The sequence below is a fragment of the Epinephelus fuscoguttatus genome, linkage group LG4 (genome assembly GCF_011397635.1).
Source record: "Epinephelus fuscoguttatus linkage group LG4, E.fuscoguttatus.final_Chr_v1".
Lineage (NCBI taxonomy): Eukaryota > Metazoa > Chordata > Actinopteri > Perciformes > Serranidae > Epinephelus > Epinephelus fuscoguttatus.
The window spans coordinates 5,235,369-5,254,116 of record NC_064755.1 but is presented as its reverse complement, the minus strand read 5'-3'; the positions used below and the strand labels follow the sequence as shown (position 1 = coordinate 5,254,116).

General features: G+C 39.8%; 1 protein-coding gene across 2 annotated transcripts in view; it reads right to left on the bottom strand.

Moving 5' to 3' along the window:
* galnt18a (UDP-N-acetyl-alpha-D-galactosamine:polypeptide N-acetylgalactosaminyltransferase 18a) overlaps positions 1-18,748 on the bottom strand; it is a 311,892-nt gene that overhangs the window by 145,289 nt on the left and 147,855 nt on the right. The gene's annotated exons all lie outside the window — the stretch shown is intronic.

Genomic DNA, 18,748 nt, shown 5'->3' with positions numbered 1-18,748 from the left:
AAGTTGCCAAATGAGCAGCGTAGTTAGATAGCTACTGTTAGCTTCTTTTTGACCTAGGTTGGTGCACGCTAAAGTGGCCAAGAAATCTGTAGAGTTTTGAGAGCAGAGTTTTGAAATGGGCATGTTTCCACATTCACCTGATGGCTGGCTGTAAAAGCCAAGACATTTACATCACAAAACATAAAAAGTTTATCGCCTCTAAAAGGGCTTTGAAATGCATCCCAAAAGCTCACTCAATCAACCGGTTAGTCACCAATTAATGGGTGTCAGCCTTTTCAAAGTAAAATGAACCAAAACTGACATGCTATGAGAGACGGTGAGATACATTAGACAAATTGTATTTTACAGAAACCTATTTTAATATTTTCAAGTTTTCTCTCAGGCCCACCACTAACCACGATGCTGCCAGACGCTGTGACAGCTACCTGATGTTACACTGTGGAGAAATTAAATGACAAATGAACTTCCCTCAGCCCTATTCATAGAGCTTTGCAGAAAAAAAAATACTGTGACTGAGTGCTAAGTATGCTGCATGGTTATCAAACAAAACCTGTTTGCTGAGGGCTGAAAGAATCATTTCAGCAGCATGGGGGAAAAGGATGGAACACAAATGTGATGCGCCTTAACAGGGATTTTCATTGTCATTACAAATAACTCATTCTGGCAGCCACGCCGATCTATTTCTGCAGAGGTGGACACAAATCCGCTAACATGCCCAAGGTTACTTTTTTTTTCCCATCAGCACTGTAGCTTACTGTTCTGTGCTACATGTGCAGCAGCAAGCCACTTCCAGTGCATGGTGGAAAAACAATGACAGTAGAAAAACATGCTCCAGGCCTGTTTGAGGGGGAAAAAAACAAACATAAAGAAAAAACAGAGAGCTTACTTTGTGGTTTGAAATATTTGCATCTTATGTGAATTTAAAATGTGCAAACACACCAGGCTGCACTTGCTATAACTTGTCGTGATTCAAACACGAATGTATGTAGAATGATGCTTTGCAGCCTCCCTGTCACATGGGCCTTTAGTTTCCTGGTGCAGTGCAAGGTGGCGCCAGAGCTAGTTTCGAGCAGCGCAACCCGAGGCGCGCTGAGATGGGTGTGGCGGCGCAGCAGGGGGAGGTGTCGACAGATCCAGCTTGGCGCAGTGACAGTTTCATGCCAAAAGGCTTCGCCGAAGGTGTGCTAAAAGCTCGCCAGCTGAAACCAGGTCTACTGTCAGCGCAGGCGGAGCGCAGCCGGTGTAAGCCGAAGTTTGGCTGACTGGCGGACAGTGCGCACACATCACCAAAACCTCACAGGCAGGTTTCCAGAATATCAGGCACATTAACGATGCAATAAATACCCCAAAAAAACACTATTCAATGCAACTATCTGCAATCAGCACATAAATGTATCTCTATATCGACTGTCCCGTCACATCCGGTGTCAGATCAAAGGGGACTGGCACTGTTTGGCACGTTTGGCACGCGTAATGGAAACCCAACCTGATTTGATTAACACAGCTGCAAACTAATGAGTTCACATCCCTCTCAGCCAACCACAAACAGCCACAGCATCAGATAGAGAGTATATATTCAGCATCTGTCATCTTAGAAAAGTCAAAAGAAAAGAAACAGAGTGAGACTGCGAGAGAGAAAGAGAGAGCGCGCACGAGAGAAACGCAACATTGATTTACAATTGTGGTGACCTCCTCCCAGGCTACCTTTGCATCATCAGCCCGTGGAGGTCTGCTCGCAGTTCCGTATATTCGGACACTGCAAGCTTGGACCTCCCGGACCAAAACATCAGTTTCCTCCTGGGAGAAGTTTGGCCGTCTGACGCTGCTGCTCTCTTCTGCCATGGCGAATTGAGTAAACTCTCATTACACCTTCGCACGGCACATTTAAGGGCGAGGAGAGGGGCTCATTTGATTGGTGTGATGTGAATCGGCTGTGTAAAACCCACTCCACGCCTTCCTTCCTCCCTCTTTCTGACTTGCGCAGGTAGGAGGGACAGAGGTGAGAAAGAGGAGTTGCTGCGCCAGCGCGCACAGTGTGCCAAACTTGCAAAATCCACCTGGCCACGCCCAGTTGGCGAAGCGCAGCTGTGCTGCGCCTCCGCCTCGCCCGGTTTGCGAAACTAGAGGCCCTGGTCTCACTGAGTGGCAGATTTGGGGAACAGTAGCAGCAAAATATATGAATGCAGTGGTCTGCTGTTTGTCCGAATCACTGGATGATGGGGATCAACAGAGAGGATGAAAAAGAGACAACTAAAATTCCTGACCCATAATGACAAGGCATAATGATACTTTTTTTTTTCTTTCAAAGAGTATCAAACTGTTTTTTGACTGTGGAAACAGTGTCTACTTCAAGGCTCTAAGTGGGCATTTCACATGAAAACAATTGAGAGTTATCTAAGACGTGGCATCAAAAGGAAATGTGCCATCAACATCTGAGGGGCACTGCTGACTGATGCACACCAAAATCTTATTACCCACATTTTTACAGTTTTTTAAGCTTTTAAGTGGTTATAAGGTTTAAAAAAAAGTGAATTATTTAGTAAAAACTACATATTACACCTGCAGGTATGTGACTGCTTTGTATAGACAGTTTTATTCATCATAAATTCCAGTGCTGTTTACATCTGCTGGCCTGACATTAAAATAAATTCATAAAGGCAAATTTATGACAAGGAAATATTGAAACAGACTCAACAAAAGAGATAAAATGAAATCTGTTACATAACTAAACCAGTCATATATACAGAGCTGGACTGACCATCTGGCATACCAGGCAGTGTCCCGGTGGGCGGACATGCCTTTTGGGCTGACACAACTGTCTTCATTTTTTTTTTTTTTTTTTTTTTTTTAAATTTGTCTAACCAACCAATAATACAGTTCAGTCAGGATTGTTTTAGTCAAAGAAAACTTAATTTCCATTTGCAATTGCTATTTGGTAGTATAGCTCTGTTCTGGGACCTCTCTGCCCTTCCACGAGCCTATGTCAAAAGCTGAAGTTGGAGAAAGAAAACCGCTCTGCCTTTTGACATGCATACGAGGAGAGAATGAGGCAGGCAGCCCAAACCTCTCCGCCCTTCCATGTGCCTTCATGGACCCCCGGGTACAGAGCAGAGCAAGCATCAATGACAATCAGAAATGACACTGATAAGTCAGACACAACAAGAAAAGGAGGAGCTGGGGTGGAGGCGGGTTGCAAAGAGGTTTGCAGAGGAAGCAGCAACAGTAGGCAGGCCAAAGTGGTTTAAACAGGGCTCCCTGGATGAGATTTGCCAATTGGCTGCACAGAAAGGAATCATGTGATCTATAAGCTGACTCCCCTCTATTAATCAGTTGATTGGGCTACTTCAGATCAGCTGATGTAGCTGGGATGTGAGGTGAGCTTGACACCGTGACCTGCCTGAACTAACACTATGCTCCATGTAGTCCAGCCCATTGGTAAATTTTCTTAATTGACACTTGGCTGGCCCAATCACAATTTAAAACCCCTCCCCTTTGGGCTCAGTGCCTTTATTAAACAGCATCTGCAACAAAGAGTGTGCCAAAATGGTTAAAACAAGAAACAACAGAGGCGCGGAGAAATTGCATGTCAGAAAATACTTTTAACCCAGACTTTTCACACCCTGTTAGCAACTTGCTGGCTGTAACTCAGTCTCTCTCTCCTCTCTCGCCGTGAGCACGCAGAGTTAGGTTTCGCAAATTGGCATCGCAAGGTCGACACTTTACCACAAGCCATCTGCTACCTATCATGTAGGCTACATCTATGTGTTTCCATTTATTTTGCAACCAGTGAAACAAGCCTGTTGACAGTGGCTTTGGTGGCATACATGTGATGCCAGTGAGTTAACAGCTTTATCAGTACATTGTGTTGTCTTCTAATGTTTAATGTGTTTCCCTGGAGATTTGTAGTGAAGTATCCAGGCTTCTTTTCATTCCTTTCTCCTTTTCTGACCATTCATTATTTAAATCAAATGTTATTTGAAAACACTCGGGATACCTAGATGTGAATGCCCAAAATAGAGGGATAAGGGACAATAAGGCAAGGGATGTATTGGGATTGAATCTATATTTACATAGTATTGTATGGTATTTGAAACAAAACAAAACAAAACAAAAAAACACAAATAGTCAAGTTAAATTATTTAGAATAAAAACTTAAACTTCAAAGATTGATGCCACCTGGACAACACTAATGTCGGGGATGCAATCACTGCAGAAAAAAATAGTAAAACTTAAATATGTTCTTTTAGGTTTGACCAAATGAGTATGCAAGTCCAAACTAACACCTGGGAAATATCTACAGATTTCATGGCAAAAATAATTTCAGTTTCAGTTTGTCTTAAAGAAGTCTGTTAAACATCACTTTCTCTTTCTCTCGTGCACTCCAAACAGGCCCACTGAAGGACTATGACGTGCCTTCCCTCCTTCCTGAGCTGAATAGGTTATTTATTAGTTTGAAGAGCAGCACTTCACCCTTTGGCAAGAACACGCTTAATGCTCTCGTGGGTGGAATGCCACCTCCCTCCAAGTCCCCACAGAGCCTCATAATAAGCACCCTACAAGCTCTGCAAAGAAGTACAAAAAGGATTTTGTGTTACACTTTTCTTGGCCACAAATACATTGTGATGCACCTGAAGTTCTGAGGAGTGTTAAGTCACCTCATTTGGGAACCCTTTTTGAGCTGATGTCTGACAGGAAGAGGAATGTTGGTTGAAAAAAGCCATTTATATTCACTGATGCTTTTAGTTAATGCATTGTGCTTTTTAGCACTGGAGGTCAGCAGGAATGAGCCGTGTACTTTGAACAGTTTCTCAGTGTAGCCAAATCCTCCAGAGGGAGAAGGACAGAGACATCACAGAGAGACTACAACAGTGGAGGTTTCTTGATGTATGAGTCGAGAATAGATGAACAGAGAGAGTGTGTTGTGTCCTGACCTGATCTGTGTCCAACATATCTCATTATTAATTGATCAGGACCAAGCTACCATTTACAGTATGGCAGGAGGGGAACCAAGTGGAACAATGGTGTGTGTGTGTGTGTGTGTGTGTGTGTGTGTGTGTGTGTGTGTGTGTGTGTGTGTCAGTATTCTCAATAGCTTATTGTATGTTCAACATGTGCAGGTGCAACAGGGACGGAGTGATTAGTGCTTGTGAGTACATTGCATTTGTGTGTGTTTCATCCTTAAGGAACAGTCAGGTAACCTCCCACATGGGAATGCAAATTACAGTGCTTTGTGAACCTTCTTTTACACTATATTTTGACATACAAAATCATATCTTAATCACAAGGTATATAACATGCTAAAATCATAGTCAATTTGTCATTTGCTTATTTCATCATGTGAACATTTTTTTCCCAGAACAACCACATAATAGTACTTTCTTTGTGTCAACATGTCATTTTATGTGGAAAAAAAGGTAGCAGTATCAGTGAATATGTGAAATAAGAATTTTTTCCCTTTGAGTCATTAACCCTTTGCAACAGAAATGGTTCATTGGTACCTACATTGGTATTTTTGCTTATTATCTTCAAATACTTTATATCCCTAAAATCTATACACCCTAAGCTAAAAGGTTATGTAAGTCAATAAACCATAACTATTGATAAAAGTAAATAAATTATGTAGTTTATAGATTAAAAACAAAAAAAAAACATACTGATCCAAAAGATTTCTAAAAGTAGAAACATAAAGACAATATTTCTTAACACTCCATGAGTTATTTAAACCATGTGTATTACTTACTTTTTGAGAAATGTTCATTTTTCTGAGCACGGTGCAAAGGCATTTTGATGGATTCGTCATTCATTACTAATAACGGTGGAATACTATGTTTGCAACACAGGTAAAATAAGTTAACATAAGGTAATGACATGATGACAGGGGAGACGGACATGATGGCTTTCTGCTGCTAAAAGAATGAATGCTCAGACTATTATGGTTTTTAGTTTAGACCAATATGTACAGGATTATGCAAGCAACAAACTCTGTGGCCATTATGGGAAATCTTTCAAGGAAATTCTGGCGTAATTAAGGCAAAATACAACATTTGCACCACATGCAAGGTAAGGTAACATATGGTAACCACATGATGACGGGGAAGCCAGAGGCCTCAGCTCTCTGCTGCAAAAAGAATAAATGCTTAAGCTATCATTTTATTTTAAATCTATCTAAATCTAAACTCAATTGAAATGAATTTTGACCTATGTCTCATCGTAAAGCTGCTGGATTTTAGACACAATGGAGGAGGGAGCCTGAGAATAAAGTATTTCATTGCCAATGACAGCTTCACTGTAATTACTGAGGGTGTGACAAATAAAGAACTGACAGAGCAGCTGGTAATCCACACACACAGAGGACCTGAGGGGTCAGAGGTCAACCTCTTCAAGTGCTGCTCACTCTTCAGTCTGGCAGCATCCAGGAGTGCATTGTAACAGTAAACAGTGGCACTTTGTGCTGTGATACCCTTGGTGGCGATAGGAACTTGGCTGCCTGTCAATGTCTGCTCAGCTGTGATTACGCACAACACGCACGCATGCATGCATGCACGCACGCAATGTAGGATTTAGCTTGTTCCCAGAAAATGTTTTGTTTAGGGATGTCCAGATCAGGTTTTTTGGCCCCTGATCCTGATCTGAGTCATTTCATAATGAATATCTGGCGATGCTGAGTCCCATCCTGAGATGTTTCAAAAATATTTCTATTTTCCGATAACACAGCTGCACACTTTAAGTACTTTAAAGTTGTTAAAATCAATCCAATGTATATGCATGACTGAATGGCTGCAATGAAATGCATAAAGAAAAGAAACTGCATCTTAGCTGTTATTTAATTTTTTCTCTCACTTTTTATGTTTTTTATTCACGATAATCTTTTTGGCCTTGTTACAGTCACAAGGGAATTTCTCTGTCCCTTTAAGAGAGTATTCTCGAGTGTTTGTTGCTTCGGAGCAGCCTCTGTTACTTAAATGAAATGTATTCAGTTGAATGTTTATTTTTCATCATCTGTACATCTTTTGCAGGGATTACATTAATAAATTACTCTTATTGGCTTTTTGCTTGTGGGGCTTTTGTTGCGCTTGCAGCTGCATGGTGAGTGTGACAAACTATTGTCTGCCTTTCCTCCAGCGACAGTCAAACACCATGCGCCTGAGACAATGCAAAGTAAAACTGACATTGAGCTGAAACGCGTGCTCATGATTTGATAAATAACATACACATTGCACTTTGCTGTTGTTTATGGCGTGTGGTGCTTCACCATGAGCAGGGCTCAGCCCCTGCTCTTACAGAGTGGAGAGTTTAGTTAACAACAGCTGCACTTAACATTGCTGTGCATGAAAGCTTTATGAGTAAAAACGCCTGTGTGACAGCTGATGTTAAAACCGAGGTTCGGATTTAGCTCTAGAGCTCAATATAGCCAATCCCAATTGGTTAAAAGATGCCTTGATTGGCCCCGATACCGATCTTTGAGATTGGATCAGCATATCCCTTAGCTGTGTTCCTTACAATCAAGCTGCTACTTCAAACTAAAGCTGTGTTTGTCTCTTTTTAAGAAACGGGGTTCCAAGCCTATTTGAAGAACCATGAATCACCTAACATATGTATACACAGATACATAACACATTAAAACAGGATTGATATTAGTCTGTGCACATCAGATATCAGTATGCAATTCCTTAACTCTATGGATATTGACACAGTTTCCAACTAGCCTATATACAGTATTTCAACAGCATTATCAAATTCCTGAAATTCAGTTATAGCTTTTGGTTTTAGTGTGCCACACCAAATTTTCAGTGGTCCAATTCGGCCACCCCCATGAAAAGTTTTTGGGGTGCCACTGAGGAGAGATCACAAAAGACAGACAGAGTAAAAGAAAAATAGTGGTGACAAGAGTAAGAGCGATGGAAGAGAATGAGAAAAAGCCAGAGGAGTTATGAGAGTGACAAAATAAAAGTGCCGGCAGGATGTGGAGCGAGGTGTGAGAGAGTGATGAGGACAACAAGAAATAAAGGGGTTGTGACAGAAGGTATTCATCCCTGGGCATCTGTAAACTAGGCGACCCTGAGCTCCGTCACATCAGCTTGCAGAGAGACACTCTTTTATTGGCTCAGACACCGAGACAGCTCCCTGTCCCCGCATACACATATTAACACACATCCTTCCTGCCAATCTGACGGCATCAGGCCCGGACTCCCCCACAACCAAATGGATTAGGAACGGGCCACTCTGCTGGGTGACAAAGTGTCTCACCTTGTCCTCCAGTTACTTTATGCAGAATAGGCGTGCAGTTGGCACTGTAGGCCAGACACTGCACTCACCCTGCAGCATGCACTCTGACTGGGCTGCAGTCAGAGCTGAGATCCTCTTCAGTCAAGACTGAACCAGGACCAGAGCTATTCCAGACCAGCAATGATGAGGTTAGGAAGGATTAACAGAAATGTACGAGCTCTGTACTACACCACAAGGGTTTTTACTATGAAGACATAAAAGGTTGAAGACAATTACCCCCTACAAACACACACACACACACAGAGTATATTTTTTCTATGGAGAAAATCAACACGGCTATGAATGCTTTTTACTCCAAAATCCAATTCCATTTGCTCTGATGACTGAAAAAGGAATTTACAAATTGAAAATGTATATGAATGCGAGAGAAACAATTTAAATCTGAAATTGTGTGATGTTTCTGAATTAATATACCATGTAATGGTATTTCTTTTTGTTGGAGGGTGGTGGAAAAATACCACATTTGCAGTTCAGAACTGTTTATTCTGGTCTGCTAAACAGCAGCTGCTGCGATTGCCTTGATGCATAATTTTATGTTTTAAAATTTCCTCCATTTATTTCCAATATTCTTTAGGGAAGTTATGGAAAGCCAGCCTTCACGTTAATATAGACTGTTAACTAAAGGTTATTTTTAAAAAAACAAAAAACAAGCTGGTTAAAGCTGCATTGTACAATTATTTCAATGACTGTTTTGTCATTCTCTTCTTGAAATGACTCTCAGTGTTTCATCATTTCCACCTTATACTTCATTGTGAAGCACCTTGTAAACTCTGTTATTGGTGGTATAATCAAAATTATTATTATTAATCATTATTAACTGCCATTCTCATGTTTACTGACATTTTTTTTTTTTACTGTTATTACAGCCATTTCTCCTAGAAATTTTTTTTTTTAATACTTCTAATTTTCAACAGCAAATATGTCATGAAGTAAATATATTGGCAACCTAATTATATTTTCTTTTACCACCAAATTGCCAGTAATTGGGTGCGTTTACATTGACAAGAATAACCAGTTTATGATCTTTTTTTCTCTGTGTCCTTGTCTATGTGTTTGAGCATGTAATCACCATATTCAGTTTATGTGAAACCCATGTATGCTGGCTTAAGTTCTCTAAAAGGAATCGGGATGTATACGGGGGATATAACCTGACTGCCACCTCGTCACATATCAACGTTTTGACATTAACTTTCCACACTGACATCAGTGTTGGTACCCTGGGCGCATTGGTTTTTGACATTCAGGGACACCATGTCAACTGCAGCCTGGTACATGCATTGTGTGTTTTTTAAATACACTTCCGTTTTCACTGGAAATGCACAGTTTGCATCTCTTTCAAAAAAAGCACACTACATCGGTACAATGTAGGATTTACAAAGACCGCAGATTTACATTATTTTTTCTTCAACAACAAATGCACATGGTTATGTTTCGCAAACACATATACATGGTTGGGTTTAGGCAACAAAAGCACATGGTGTGGGAAAAAAAAACAGGGTTTGGCTTTACAATCACACAGGAAGTGAACACCAGGCTCCCTTGTGAAACTCATTTGAACCAGTATGAATATTACTTGTTTAAAAATTAAAGCTTCAGATAATATATCAATTATGAATCGTTCATTTGATCTAGCTCCAACAGACAGCAAATCAGAGAGAGAGGGTTGAGGCAATGCAATAGTGCATACTAGCTGGGCCAGATGTGCAATTCAGTCTGTACTGTTGCTGCTCTGATTACACTGCGCTGATTTATATTATTTATTTATTTATTACTGCATCATATATTCTCCATTTTTACCCATAGTATATTTTATGTGTCTCACTGTTGCTGGTTATTGTTTATTGTCGTTTGATGATTTTTTATTGTACTGCTGTGCAATGACATACAAAGCATTGAATTGAATTGAATTAAACTGAGGACAGCACCCAGCATACCAACACAACACCTTGTTATCCTGGTAAAACAAAACTCAAAATTTGGAATGATTTTCATGAAAAACCCTTTTGATCTGAGGACCCTCAAGAACTTAAGGAATATGACTAACTCACAGGGTAATTGAGGAATGGACACAAAATTTGAGGTAGCCAACAACCTGGTTTAATATAGGAAAAAAAAAAAAAAAGACAACCACACCAGGCATCTAATTGAGATAGGCGTTTGTCAAAATGTGTGGCCACACCAGGCTAGTAAGAGGGACTGGGTGTTTATTTTAAGCTCTATGGTAGTCTACAGTAGAGGAAATTTAAAAATATCAAAACCGTGTATTATGATATAGCCTAAAAATATCACAATATTATTTTTTAGCCACATTGCCCAGCCCTAGGTTATGGTTAGGAAAAGATTTTGTTTTGGCTTTAAATACCAACTTTTGGCAGCACAATCCCAGCCAGAAAAGTAGTGATGTCTTTGTAAAAAACAACCACTTTTTGTGGCACTATCACTGCTCAAAAAAATGCAGTGGGTCAATAAAAAACACTTTTTGGGGGCTAAAAAGCTGCTGGAAACCCAATAATTACTAACTGAAAACAACCAAATGTCTCCCCTTCTGTTCCTGAGATATGTTGTTTTGGAGAACATTATGATGTCACAGGGAAGCTGACCTTTGACCTTTTGGATATAACATGGCATCACTTTATTTTATCCTATTAGACATTTGTGGAACTTTTGTCATAATAAGTGCACGAATGCTTGAGCTATAGACAAAACATTTTTTCTGAGGTCACAGTGACCTTTGGACAACAAATTCTAATCAGTTCACTGTTGACTTCAAGCTGAAGTTTGTGCCAAATTTCAAGAATCTCCCTCAAGGAGTTTTAAAAATATTGCGTTCAATTGAATCAGATGGCCACAAGGTCATAGAGACATTGACCTTTGACCACTAAGTTCTAATCACTTCATTGTTGAGCTCAAGTGGACGTTTATGTCAAATTTGAAAAAAATCCCTCAAGGCTTTCTTATGATATCACATTCACGAGAATAAGATGAATGCAAGGTCACAATGACCTCTGACTTCTGAACACTAAATTCTAATCAGTTCATCATTGAGTTCAATTGGATGTTTGTGTCAAATTTGAGGAAATAAAAATATTGTGTTTGTGAGTATGAGATCGACATAAGGTCACAGAGACCTTTACCTTCCATCTCTGAATTCTAATCAGTTAATTGTTGAGTTCAAGTGGACATTAGCGCCAAATCTGAAGAAATTCCCATAAGGTTATCTTGAAATATTGCATTCACAAGAATGAGAAGGATGGACAGATGGATGGATGGCCGGATGGCTAGACAACCTGGAAACATGATGTCCTTGACCATGGCTATCACCGGGGGATGTAAACCTCAAGACTCTGGAGTCAAAGTCCTGTGCTTTTTACATGTATTATACATGTGTGATGAGTTCATACAATATGATTTTAGTCCAGTCAACCTGTGGTTTGACCCAGAGAAAATTGCAAAAGTTTTTTTTTCTTTTTTTGTGATATCTTGGGATATCCAAATGAGATATTAAAAGCATGCCATCATATACTTGGTGGATTAAGGTAGATTAAGGTAAATTAAGGGTAAATTTTGGGCCGTTATGTCACACAAATAAGTGCATATTGCTGCTTCTGAAGATTAGGTTTTTAGGATGTTCTTTCACATATGACCATCAGATTTTTTTTTAAATTCAAACAAAGTGAGAAAAGTCAGTAAAATAAGATTATAAAGCAAATTATCATTCAGTTTCCTGCACATACAAATTTGTTTGTCCATGAAAACCATGATGCATATTAGCATTACCTTAAATGAGACCAAACGTGAAACAGGCCTTGGCTTTTTCATTCTATTGGTGCCACTGAAGATTGATATCTGTGACTAAGCTGCCACTTGGGAATCGTTATTGTGTCGACATATCATCTAGAGATAAAAAAATTTTTCATAATACCAAACTGGCTACCTTGCTACCTTGGTTGGTACCAATTCATGAAAATTCTGACCTGGGCCCATGGACTAGACCCACAAAACACAATCACCACCAATTTCCCTAATGTTTTTGACCGTAACAAATAGAGATTTAGATTTTTGCACCATATTTATTTCCTATCCCATCCCATTTAAGACATACAGGATGTCTTTTTCTAATACACCATCATGAGGCACAGCATTTCATATTGCTTAACTTCAAATACAGGTATAATACATAAGAATATTCTCTTAAAAGGTGTTTTATTGAAAAGATTGACCCCCAAAACTTAGGGAAAGATACCAAATATGTTGAATATATGTGTACATAGACCCTCCAATATTGACATCATTTCACGCAGACCACATAACTGTAAAATGTTGAAACTTTGCTTTTGACCTTGAAAAAAGAATGTTGCGCTAAATCCATGAAGGTATCCTTTTAATATGTGATGCAGGAGGGTATTAGGACTAATAAAAACTATGCTATTTCTCCTAGGTTGGGCCAATTTGAGTTAGATTGACTGGACTATTTAGTAAAAATGTTTCTTCTTTGCTCTTTTTTTCACTGAGAGACTACTGGAGCTGGCAGGGGTATGAAAGGTGGGTGTTCATGTGCATGTGTGCACAACTTCACAATTTTTGAGATTTATAAAACAGATCCATGTGTACACATGACTGAAAAAAGGAGCCTATCTGTCTATTTGTCAATTTGAGTCCAGGACTCTAACTTTTACTGAATATCCCAGTAAAAGTTAATGCATCATCCGGACCTGCAACTAGCATACTGTAGCATACTGCTCACTGAAGTCCTGCTGCAATTAACAGCTTGAAACTCTGTGGCTGCAGCTTAAACAGCACTCTAATTGTCAACATAGCTATTACCTGCAATATTTCTGTTTTGATTTGCATGTAATATACAAATTCTATTCTTGTTTTGTTTGATGAAAAATTTGCCCACCCCCTGCATGTCAAATGCTTGCTAGGTAACAGCTCAATGTGTCAGAGCTTGGCAGCTCAGCTATCAGCTGAGGTTTTGATTGGCAGTCAGCTGGTAGACAGAAAGACATAGGATACAGTTGGAAGAAAAAAGAAAAACCTAAAGTCTGAACCAAACTGTAAACAAAATCCAGGATAACCAAAGCTCCACACCGTCTGGGTACAAGATTTGAGCCAGACAGTCAATCTTCCATCCAAATGCTCACTGACAAACATTTTCTGACATCCTCCACTGAACTGAGTCAAATTATCCAGGTATACCATAAAAGCAGTCAACACAAGGAGATAGAGATGTCTTTTGAGGACACAGCCAACATTATTAACAAGCACAAGCCTGTTAATGTGGAGGGGAAATGCCTGAGGGTTGTTGCAATGATTCAGAGCTGGACGTTGATTAGAGAGCAAAAATTCCTGCTCTGCTGTGAGTCAGTGTGACAGATGCTTCCAACATCTACTTATTTTTTTTTTTAGAAACTTTTTCACCTTTTTGTATTGACGCTGACCTCAATTTAGCTTCTCTACACTGTAACAAATTGCTGTAAATTTACGGCTGATTTACAACAGTATCTTACAGTATATCATTATAATTGTAAAAAACTGTTAAATATTCAGCCTTTGCATGAAAATCAACTGTTACATGTGGTCGGTTAACCATGACAGTAAATAACTAATTTATCAGCAAAAAAACAGTATTTTATGTCAGTGAAATAATGGTGAAATTACGTTCCATCATCCCTTCAAGTACAGTGGCATGCAAAAGTTTTGGAACCCATGATCAAATTAAATGTGAAAAGTTAAGTAAGTAGAAGATGAACTGATCCCCAAAAGGCATGAAGTTTAAGATGAAACATGCCTTTAACACTTTAAGCAACATTAGTGTGTTGAGTGAAAAAAGGAAAGGAGCACCATGCAAAAGTTTGGGCACCCAAAGACATTTAAGCTCTCAGACAACCTATACCAAGGTCTCAGACCATAATTAGCTTGTTAGGGCTCTGACTTGTTCACAATCATCATCAGGAAAGGCCAGATGATGCAAATTTCTAAGCTTTATAAACACTCTGACCCCTGAAACCTTGTCCCAACAATCAGCAGCCACAGGCTCATCTAAACAGCTGCCTAGCACTCTGAAAACTAAAATAACTGATGCCCACAAAGCAGGAGAAGGTTATAAGAAGATAGCTAAGTGTTTTCAGGTAGCTGTTTCCTCAGTTTCTAATGTAATTAAGAAATGGCAGTTAACAGAACTGTGGAGGCCAAGTTGAGGTCTGGAAGACCAAGAAAAGATTGCTAGAAAGGCAAATCAAAACCCCCGCATGACTGCAAAAGACCCGCAGGAAGATTTATCAGACTCTGGAGTGGTGGTGCACTGTTCTACTGTGCAGAGACACCTGTACAAATACGGCCTTCATGGAAGAGACATCAGAAGAAAACCTTTCCTGTGTCCTCTCCACAAAATTCAGCATCAGAAGTTTGCAAAGGAACATCTAAACAAGCCTGATGCTTTTTGGAAACAAGTCCTGTGGAGTGGTAAAGTTAAAATAGAAATTTTTGGACGCAATGAGCAAAGGTATGTTTGGAGAATAAAAGGGTGAAGAATTTCACAGAAAGAACATCTGTCCAACTGTTAAACACAGGGGTGGATTGATCATGCTTTGGGCTTGTGTTACAGCCAGTGGCACAGGGAACATTTCACAGGTAGAGGGAAGAATGGATTCAGTTAAATTCCAGCAAAGTCTGGAAGCAAACATCACAGAATCCGTAAAAAAGCTGTAGATGAAGAGAGGATGGCTTCTACAACAGGACAATGATCCTGAACATACCTCAAAATCCACAATGGACTACCTCAAGAGGCACAAGCTGAAGGTTTTGTCATGTCTTAACATCATTAAAAATCTGTGGCTAGACCTCAAAAGAGGAGTGCATGCGTGACAGCCCAAAAATCTCATACTAAGTACTGACCATGCAGGGTGCCTAAACTTTTGATTCAGGCCCTTTTCCTTTTTGGTTATTCTGAAACTGTAAAAGATTGAAATTAAAAGTCATGTTCCTTAAAATGTTGAAAAACGTGTCATCTTTAAGTTTTTGCCTTTTGGAGATCAGTTGATCGTCTACTTACTTTACTACTCACAGTAAACAAAATTTTGATAAGGGGTTCCCAGACTTTTGCATTCCACTAAAGGCTTCTGTAAAATTACAGTAAAACTTGGTTATCCTACAGTCATACACTGTAATCCAATAGAATGTTACAAAAAATTACTGTAGATGCACTGTAAAATAACAGTGGTGATGCTGCTGCCAGCTCTTTTATTTTACAGATAAATTCTTTACAGTGTACAGTGTGCCCACATTCAAGTACATCAATTTACTGAAAATGAATGTTGTTGCAGAAAAAAGAGTACTTAGGATTTGGAGATCATATCCTGTTTGCAATCAGCTCTTATTTTGACAGATTGAAAGCATGGATACCCAGTGTTTACTGACATCACCTGTATGGTGTGTGTTTTCATCCTCTGCATTAAAGCACACGGTACAATCAGGAATCTTGTTTATTCAGCCCCATTGGTTTATGTGTGGGCTGCACATAAACAGCTTAAACTGATCAAGACCTTAAATGGGACATGAGCCCGATTTGCAAAACACCGTGCGTGGATGTAAAAACATTCAATTAGACCACCGCACCTCCTCCGTGTACTTTCAAGTTGCTCATCAGCCCCACATTGAAAGACTTGCTGCGGCTGTTGCTTTGCAGGAACCTATCCCAGCAGGCTTTGCACTTGTAACACAAACACACACCCACTCACACCCGAGGATTTGAAAGAATTTGTTTTCGTGGAGAGAATCTCATTTGCTCTGCGAGCCCTGCAACATTATCTCCCTCTGAAAGCTTTTTGTGTTCCAATATTTAAAGAGGCAAAAGGGAAAACACAGGCAATTCATTTGCCTTTTGTACCGACTCAGAGCCCCTTCAAATCACACGACGGCTTCTTTTCATATCACAGCAAGCGATGACTCACAAAAAGTGCCTTTTCAATTGTTTGCAGTGTGTTTGATTGTGTTGCCACGAGCACGCTCGCACAAGACTTGTTTGCAAAATGTTGTGCTGCTCCCAGCTGAGGCGAAAAGTGAGCCCATCTGCACTTCCTCGAAGTAAAAGAAACTATTTTTTGTTAGTTTTGTGCTGCTGCCTCTTAGAATGACACACACACATACTGACAGAGAGAGAGACAAAGTGTGTGTGACACAGAGAGAGAGATGGGGGCCTGAAGCTTTTGTGCAAGAGTTCACACATGATTAATTTAATCAAGCAGTGAGCAGATGGTGATCTCTGCCTTCCTCCTTTCCCCTCAGGTATGAATTATGTGTTTAATGGATCACACCTGGACAAGTCAAATCTGTACTTACAGTGTAACCAGAGAGACAGAGAAAGACAAAGGACACACACACACACACACACACACACACACACACACACACACACACACACACAGGGAACCAGAACTGAAAAGCATCAGTGCTTCTCGATGTGCTATCATAACTTTGCTGGCTTTATCTGTCTGTTAAAGTCATGGCTTTTTGGCATTCAAACTCAGGTCTTCAAAATGGAAATGTTTCGCAATGGTTTTATTCAAATATGACAGGATGGTTTCATATAAAGCTGAAATGCTGCATTATATTTGGCATCTTGTGTGCTAGAGAGAGCGGTAGTGCTGCTGGAGAACAGCGGTGAGTTGAAAAACAATGACACAAAAGGCAGAGGAGTATTTTTGTTCCCTGACAGTATGTATCGCTGATGGATGTTACAAGAAAATCTCACATTTATGTATTAAGCAGAGAGCTGGAGCCAGGACATGTTCAGTGTGGCTTATTATAAAGACTGGAGGCAAAGGGAAACAGCTAATCTGGCGCTGTCTAAAGAGCTGGGTGGATGGATACAGTGTTTGTCAACCTCCTTATATAGTAAAAAACACTTACAGTGGCCTGTATAAGTTTGGGTAGCCCCTGGTCAAAATTTCGTTCACTGTGAATAGTTAAGTAAGTAGAAGATGAACTGATCTCCAAAAGGCATGCAGTTAAGGATGAAACATGCTTTTCCACATTTTAAGCAAGATTAGTGTATTATATTTGTTTTGTACAATTTTTTAAGTGAAAAAAAGAAAGGAGCACCATGCAAAAGTTTGGGCACCCAAAGACATTTAAGCTCTCAGACAACTTTAACAAGGGTCTCAGACCTTAATTAGCTTATAAGGGCTATGCCTTGTTCACAATCATCATCAGGAAAGGCCAGATGATGCAAATTTCAAAGCTTTATAAACACTCTGACTCCTGAAACCTTGTCACAACAATCAGCAGCCATGGGCTCCTCTAAACAGCTGCCTAGCACTCTGAAAACTAAAATAACTGATGCCCACAAAGCAGGAGAAGGTTATAAGAAGATAGCTAAGTGTTTTCAGGTAGCTGTTTCCTCAGTTTGTAATGTAATTAAGAAATGGCAGTTAACAGGAACTGTGGAGGTCAAGTTGAGGTCTGGAAGACCAAGAAAACTCAGAAAAAGCTGCTCGTAGGATTTTTAGAAAGGTAAATCAAACCCCTGTTTGACTGCAAAAGACCTGCAGGAAGATTTATCAGACTCTGGAGTGGTGGTGCACTGTTCTATTGTGCAGTGACACCTGTACAAATATGACCTTCATGGAAGAGTCATCAGAAGAAAACCTTTCCTGTGTCCTCACCACAAAATTCAGCATCAGAAGTTTGCAAAGGAACATCTAAACAAGCTTTTTGGAAACAAGTCCTGTGGAGTGGTGAAGTTAAAATAGAAATTTTTGGACACAATGAGCAAAGGTATGTTTGGAGAAAAAATTGGTGCAGAATTTCATAAAAAGAACACCTGTCCACCTGTTAAACACAGGGGTGGATTGATCATGCTTTGGGCTTGTGTTGCAGCCAGTGGCACAGGGAACATTTCACAGGTAGAGGGAAGAATGGATTCAGTTAAATTCCAGCAAAGTCTGGAAGCAAACATCACATCATCTGTAAAAAAAAGATGAAGACAGGATGGCCTCTACAACAGGACAATGATCCTGGACATACCTAAAAAAAACAACAATGGACTACCTCAAGAGGCACAAGCTGAAGGTTTTGTCATGTCTTAACATCATTAAAAATCTGTGGCTAGACCTCAAAAGAGCAGTGCATGCAAGACAGCCCAAGAATCTCACAGAGCTAGAAGCCCTTTGCAGGAAGAATGGGTGAAAATCTCCCAAACAAGAACTGAAAGACTATTTGATGGATACAAAAAGTGTTTAGAGACTGTGATACTTGCCAAAGGGGGTGTTACCAAGTACTTATCATGCAGGCTGCCCAAACATTTGCTTCAGCCCCTTTTCCTTTGTTGTTATTTTGAAACTGGAAAAGATTGAAATTAAAAGTAACATTTCTTAAAATATTGAAGAAATGTTTAATCTTTTGCTTCATGCCTGGAGATCAGTTCATCTTCAACTCACTTAACTCTTCACAGTAAACAAAA